Source organism: Morus notabilis, unplaced genomic scaffold, assembly GCF_000414095.1.
Source record: "Morus notabilis unplaced genomic scaffold, ASM41409v2 Scaffold569, whole genome shotgun sequence".
Lineage (NCBI taxonomy): Eukaryota > Viridiplantae > Streptophyta > Magnoliopsida > Rosales > Moraceae > Morus > Morus notabilis.
The window spans coordinates 58485-67153 of NW_010357388.1; positions in this window are offsets into that span (position 1 = coordinate 58485).

An 8669-nucleotide genomic window follows, 5' to 3' on the forward strand; every position below is an offset into this window, starting at 1 on the left:
TTTAAATTTTTTTTTTTTTTTTTTTTTTTTTTTTTTCATAATCATTCAGATTTAAAAGTTGTAAAACTAAATTTTTATTTTTAAAATAATAAAAAAATGTAAAAATTGCAATGATTACATGAAAAAGTAAACATTACAACAAATAGTAATAAAATGTTATTTCCCATATGCTATATTTATTGGGAAATTTACTACAAAATATAGTATATGAGAAATTCAGCACAACAAATAGTATTGTAGTGGAGAGAATTTTTTCCACTCAAATACCAAATTTACAACTAACACATCAATTATAGCATTGCATTGAAGATATCAATAAAAGTCTCTAATTATATTAAATTTGTTTTAAATGATTATTTTCTTAAAAGTTTAAGAATCAATATTTACTTGATTGAAAACTAATAAATTATCTATGAATTGAGAAAATAATTTGTTAGTGTTGGGAATAATATCCTTAAAGCATGAGATGCAATGGGATATTTATTATTTATTTAATAAAAAAGTTTATTTATTATTTTATGTGTATATATTATTGAGTATTTATGAATATCATTTAAAATTCTGTAATTATTTATGTGACCTTATACATCTGCTATGCTATGATGTATACACGGCAAGATATTATTTGTGAATATATTATTGAGAAATCTCATGTATGCTATGATGTATACACGGCAAGATATCTGCTATGTAGTGTGAGTGGTCAGTTATTATTAGTCGAATCCAAGATTTGATCATTGGGCTGCGGTGAAGTGCGCTCTCAATTATTTAAGGAGAATGAAAAATTATATGTTAGTGTATTCCAGAGAAGATTTGTCTCTTACCGGACACAGATTCTAATTTCTAATCGGATAGAGACGTTCGACGGTCGATGTATAGATATGTGTTCACTCTTAATGAATGAGCCATGGTATGGAGACATGTAAAGTAAAAGTGTGTGCTGACTCTACCATGAAAGCTAAGTATGTTGCAGTTTGTGAAGCCGCAAAGAAAGCTACCTAACTCTAGAAGTTCTTAACTGATCTAGAAGTAGTTTTGGGTATGGATCAATTAATTACGCTTGACTATGATAACAATATAGCAGTAGTTAATTCGAAAGAACCAATAAGTCATAAGAGTGCTGAACATATAGAATAAAAATATCATCTGATCAGAGACATAGTCCAGAGAGATGATGTAACAGTTCTAAAGATCGCATAGGAGAACAACCTTGCTGACCTGTTCACGAAGACATTACCACTAAATGTGTTTGATAGGCACTTAGAAAGATTTGGGATTAGAAACATGTCACACCTGCTTTAGAACAATTAGGAGATTGTTTGGAATAGTGTCTAAAAGTATAAGATGTAATAGGATATTTATTATTTATTTAATAAACGAGTTTATTCCTTATTTTATATGTAAATATTCTCGAATATTTTATGAATACAATTAAAATTCCATGATTATTTATATGACCTTAAATATTGTGTATAAAAGTTATATACGGATGATAATATTTAAAGATAATAATCAGAACTTGATCATAATGAATTAATTAAAGTTTCAAAATCTTTAATTAAAACATTCCTAATACATGTCATTTCCATTATTGGAATGATGTTATCCACATTGTTAATAGAGAGATATTGAATGAGTGTATTACATATAATGTGATTATGTGGAACAAGAACATAAACACATTTTGGATTTCTGATAATTTCTGTAAGTATAGAAATTTAAATTGAATCTACTGATGGTCAATGTATAGAATGATCTTAATTCTGAGTTATAAGTAGACTCATATTTATAGATTTGTGCCTTTTGACTTACTTGGTATGGATTTTGAGATTCTAAATCATATTACTTGTATCTTGAAAACATTATGAAATAGGTAACCGGGAATGCTAATATACGAGATAGAATCCATTCCTTCTTGAATTGAGAAGTAGATAAATAATTCTCTTGAGAGTTGATTCGGTACTTGAATAAGTAACGAGCTCGTATTCATGAATTTATTTTATGAATAGACTATTCATTTAAGAATCAATAGTATTCAAAAATGTAGTGTTGGAATAACAATAATGAGTTAAGCAACGGAATTCTAAAATTTTAAACAATAACAAAGCCAACCAAACACATATTCATGATGTTATATGATATAAATACAAAATGTCTAATCATACTTTTAGAGATTATGGAAACAACACATCTGATAGATCAAGGCGTTCCAAATAGTAACTATTGGTTTCTGAATTGAATTTAGATGCAGAATCGTGATAGTAGCAGATCGTGTATAACAAAAATTTTCATAAACCTTTTGAGATACTCTATAGATTATATTAATTTATGTGTGAATAAATTAATCGCATTAATTTATTTAATAAGAACTCAATTAGGAATTAAACCTAACAGCCGATTAGGATGATAACTAGAGTTCTTTGACCTCAAACGTTCCTTGCTCCAAAGCTAATTTAGAAAACCAAAGTCTTTCACGTTAATTCCTAGAATCTACGAAGACGTGTGTGTGGGCACACCTAAGACAAAATAGGATTAGCAATAAAACACTTGAATTTTCATGAACACCAACGCATACACGACGTGAAATTTTTGGAGAAAATTTTTCCTTTCTCACTCTACAAATATTCGGCCAAGGTGGTTTTTGAGAGAGAAAAATTGTGTCTCATAATTTTCTATAATTCTCTTATTTATAGAGTAGTAGTCAAACTCTTAGAAAGAATCTAATCTTTATCTCTAAGATAAAGCTTATCAATTATCTCCATTTGAATTTGGAACAAAATTTCTCATTCATTTATCCTTTATGGCCTGCCACATTGGGGATCCTTATCCCTGTGGTAGGCACCAAACACAGATAGGGAAGGAAGAAAAAATCATTCTTTATCCTGCAGTTTAATTTTGACTCAAATTGAAATTCTAATTTAAGTCAAACTTAAATCAATTGAATTTTAAATTGAAAAAACTTATCAAATAAGTTTAAACTGAATAATTCCACAAGTGTTCATACGGTGCCTTGCATTCACACTATGTGAACACCTTCACATAAGTGATCTAAAATTCAAATTTAAATTTAAATAATCACATTATTTAATTTTATAATTAATTCTCAATTAATTATCCTTGAGTATTTTATTTTAGAATTCCGCAATTCTAAAATTTCCATTTTGTTCTTTGTGTCTTGTCGAATTACAAAGACAATGCGGTGACTAATGAACCTATAATTCCGAGTTCCAATAAAATTAATAATAAATCAAATACTTTAATTAATTAATTAATTCTATTAATTCTAATAGTTACTCCACTATAAACTTGGAATTGCACTCTTGTAATTATAAACATAAATTACTTCTAAACTGTGAAGTATCCATTTGATATAGTCATTCCATATAGATCAATCCTCCATAAATAATTCATAATTAGAGCTAGGTGAAATCCGTTAACCTCTCTAATTATATCTTTATCCTTGAGTACTATTGATTCTCTAATGGACAGTGATTCTCTAATGGACAGTGATTCATAAAACACATTCATGAACCATAACGCTCTTACTAATCCAAATACCGAATCAACACTGCAAGGAAATTATTTATCTACTTCTTTCTCAAGAAGGAATGGATTTCATCTCGTATAATAATACTCTAGGCTACCTACTTTATCATGTCTCCAAAGTATAAGGAATAGGATTCAAGACCTTAAAATTCGTACTGTGTAAATCAAAAGACATAAATCCATAAATAGGAGTCTGCTAAGAACTCATGATTAAGATTATTCTATATATGACCATCGGTAGACTCAATTAGAATTTCTATACTTAACGAAAATTATCAAAAATTCATATTGTGTCTATGTCCCTGTACCACATAATCTCATTATGCATAACACACTCATTCAATATCTCACCATATTAACAGTGTGGATAACACCGTTCCATTCTAAATGGGAATGACATGTATTAGTAATGTTTTAATTAAAGATTCTAAACTTTAATTAAATTCATTACGAACATCATTTTTTTATTATTATCCTTAAACATTATCCTATTGCATATAACACTTATATACAATGTTTAAGGTCACATAAATAATCATGAAATTTTAATTTGATATTCATTAATATATACACATAAAATGATTAATAAACTCTTTTATTAAATAAATAATAAATATCATATTATATCTCATGCTTCTATGATACTATTCCCAACAGCAACTAGAAGAGCCTTAACCAGCTGGTCTTATTTATTATTCTCATTTCCACGATCCGAGTGCGAGTGGGCACACGTTGTTCAAGCTCCCCTTAATATCTTGAACTCTTTCAACCACAAGAGAGCCAAAGGAAAAATTGATCTTGATAATTGATCAGTTTTTCCTTTTAGGAATCCTTACTAATAGTCTCAAAAAGTCTCTCAAATGATCTAATGAATAGTGGGACTTATCAAGCTATTTATAGAGTTTAAGAACTCATATTCCCGCAACAATTAGGTTTTCTAAAGTCAAAATGGCATAAAAATCGCATTAAGTCGATTTTGCCATGTTAGCAGTTATGACCGGTCGACTGGTCCACTGTAGTATAAAACCATTGGTCGACAGGTCCCAACATGAAAAATCTCCATGTTGATTTAAACTGTTCTGAAAACTTGTTTTCTAAGCTTATTCAATACGGGAAACTTGTATGGAGCTTCAATTTTAATTTAAGTAACCCAATGTAGAAGTTACCTAACTAAAACAATCATATAATAACTTTCTCATATCAAATAAAACTCAAAAGAATAATTTAATAAATTTATCTATAATTAATTTAACAATTAATTCACCCGATAAGTTACTTATGAATTAATCACTGATCTCACATTTGACTTTGACCCTTTAGTGGAAATAACATAAGTTACCAATATATAGGAAATATGTCATATTGTTATAGGAAAGTATATGAGACTTGATGGACATATATATATCAAGCTTTTATAATCACGATAGTACTAGTTCATGACAAGTTCATTACAGGATTATAAACTCTAGTGATATTCCACTAAAAGCCTAGAGTTGCACTCTTGATCTATATAGCATATTTATAAAGCTCCGAATAGTTCCGGTCCATGACTCATTATATTGTGTATCATCGCTATAGGATATCAATAATCAACTGAAGGTCAAGTTCTGTTTTATCTTCCTAATTATATTTATCTCGTGTCCATTACCACTCCATCAGAAAATTCATTATTCGTACCAATATAAATAATAAACCATTAGATAACAAAAAGTAGTAGAATGGCTGAGCACTCATATTTTTCAATCCATGGATAATGCTATAAGAAGATATCATTGACTCTTTATAGGAGTTATCGATTCCCTATCTATGAATAATAAATCTACGCACACAAGAGTCATACCCACGACGTACTAGTAACCGTACCTTTACATAATATTAGGATGTCTCCTTTTGACACATCAAAGGATATAAATTGAGCATACGGGTTTATTATTCATCTCAGGATTAAGATGATCACATATAATTCGTCAAAAGTGAATTATTTTCTTTAAACATAATTATTAATTAAAACAATTTAACTTTCGTTCGATCCAATATAGATTTCACCACTAGGTACTATATTAATGTCTCTACCTATGGAGCCCCACCCCTGATGACCAAGACAAGTCATCTCCATTAAGAAGTAGATAACATAACAATATTAACATGAATGAAGCTCCCAACTTCATTAGCTCGATTACGAATCTTATAATTTAGACTATCATCTTTAGATTCATGTATTATTCATGATCTTCTCATTACATGACTGATCGAAAGACTTAGATCGACAGTTTCAAACTTATAGTCTACTTATCATACGTTCAACTACTATGGACATAAAGAAGACATTACATAGATATATGAAATAAATTTATCTTTATTAATAGTCAAAACATCTCAAAAACATTTTTACATTTATTCCTAAGGGCATAAACAATAACATAAAGATGTAATTTGAGAGGTTAACGGATTTTCCCTTGCTCTAATTATGAATAAATTATGGAGGATTGATCTATATGTAATGACTGTGGTAAATGGAAACTTCGAGTATTGGAAGTGAATTACATTTATAATTACGAGAGTGCAATTCCAAGTTTATAGTGAAATAACTTTTGAAGTTGATAAAACTAATCAGTTAATTAAAGAGTTTATAAGTTCATGAGTTCTCGCATCGTCATTGTAATTCTACAAGACACTAAGAATAAAATGAGAATTTAGAATTATGGAATTCTAAATAAAACACTCAAAAATAATTATTTGAGAATTAATTGGATATTAAATAAATTCTAAATAAAACACTTAAAAATAATTAATTGAGAATTAATTGGATATTGAATAATGTGATTATTTAATTTGAATTTTAGAACACACATTTGGTGGGACCACCATGTGCCACACGCCCATATGAGAAGGAATCCCTCTGAGATTCACTTGCTTGCTCTCTAAGTTATACAGTTAAATTCAAATATGTTTAAAGTTTGACTTTAACTAGAATTTGAATTCAAATCAAAATTAGTCAGCAACATAAAGGAAAATTTCTTCTCCTTCCCTTATCAGTGTGTGACGCCAACCACAGGAGATTTATCCCTGTGGTGGCCGGCCTTGACAGTGTGGGAGAGGGAGAATTTTGTTTCAAAATAAATTTAAAATGGGAGATAATTTTATAGCTTTATCTTGGAGATAAAGATTAGATTTCCACTGGGACACTAATAGCAACTCTATAAATATGAGGCAATAGAAAAATGGAGAACACAAATTTTGCTTTAATATTCTAGTAGGTGGCCGTTTTTATAGAGTGAGGAAAAGAGAAGAAAAGTTCTTCATGCCAGTTCCATGTCGTTAATGAGTTGGTGTTCGTGAAAGACTTTGAGTGTTTTGAGTGATTAACCTGTTTTATTTCAGGTGTGTCTACACACATGTTCTTCATAGATTTAAGGAATTGACGAGAAATATTCAGGTATTCCAAGAACGCTCAAAGCAAGGATTGTTCGTGGTCAAAGAATTGAAGTTATCAGCATAATTGGTCACTACGTATAAATCTCGATTATAACTGTTTAGTATAAATTAATATATTTTGTAGAGTGTTTGAAAAAGTTTTATGAAAATTTTTTGTTATACATGATCCGTTGATACACGCTTCTGCATTTGAAATCGTTTCAGAAATCATCAATTAGACCATCTTTAATGCAAATGCTAATGTTAATTGTATATTTAACATTAAAAATTATAATATGGTATGTTATTTTTATTTTTGTTCCAATGCATAATGCTATTTGAAATGCTAAATTTACTTTTTTCCATAATCATTGAGCTTTAAAAGTTGTAAAAATAAACTTTTATTTTTAAAATAATTAAAAATGCAAGAGTTGCAATGATTACATGAAATAGTAAATATTTCAACCAATGACAATCACATGCCAAATTTCACATATGCCATACTTGGTGGGAAATTTACTACAAATTATAGTATATAAAAATTTTGGTACAACAAATATCATTGTATTAGAGAGTGTTTTTTACACTCAAATGTTAAATTTGCAATTGGCACATCAATTGTAGCTTTACATTAGAGATGCTCTAACATACTTAATTTATGGTAGTTAATTATTTAATATTTTTAATTTGGTAAATTTTAGAGAACTAACAATCTAATCTAATCTAATATATCAATACATAAAAGAATCAAAGCTTTTTTCTGTGGGGTTCCCACGTGGCTGCCCTCCACTTATCTCCCTGTGTTTTTACTTCTTTATCTTTATATTTTTGTTATTTTTTTACATTTTAATTTTTGGTGTGTTTTTTAAAAATATAGTGTTCCTCACATTACTCTTATAAGTGTAATTTTTCACACGTGTTCCTATTTTATTTTTGATTGGTTATAATAACTCTTTTCAAATGTGTCTCTGCTCAATTTTATTTTGTCAATTGTTATCTTTACACATATTTCTTTTTTAAATAAATTTAAAAATCCTTAAATAGTTGTATAAATTAATTTCTCATTATTCAGTAAACAACAAACATTTCAAGTGTCTCCAACACGGTAATACGTGCATAACACGTTACAAAGCTAGTATCTAACATCTAACAATACATAAAATAGCCAAAGTTATTCTCTATAGGGCTGTCATGTGGAGCCTCTCCATTTATCTCTTTTTTCCTTTTTTATTTACCTTTTATCTTTAATTTTTATGAATTTTTTACATTTTATTTTTTTTTGTGTTTTTAAAAATATACGTTTCTCACTTTATTCTTATGTGAATAATTTTTTTCGCATGTATTCTTATTTTATTTTTAGCCAGTTAAAATAATTTTATTTAAATGTGTCCCTACTTAATTTTTTTGTCAATTGTTATCATTACACATATTTTTTAAAATAAATTTAAAAATCCTTAAATAGTTGTATAAATAAAATTCTCATTATTCAGTAAATAATAAATTACTATGTTGTCTTTAAACAGCAACACGTGCGGAGTACGTTCCTAAACTAGTCTCTTTATACTTAAAAGAGTCAAATTCTCTTCTCACGTGGCGGCATGCGAGAAGAGAGCCTTTGGCTTTCTCTTTTTATTACTCATTTTTTTGTTTTCTTATTTTCTTATTTTTATTTAACTTTCTTTTTGTGTTTTTCTTTTTTTAGGACTTTT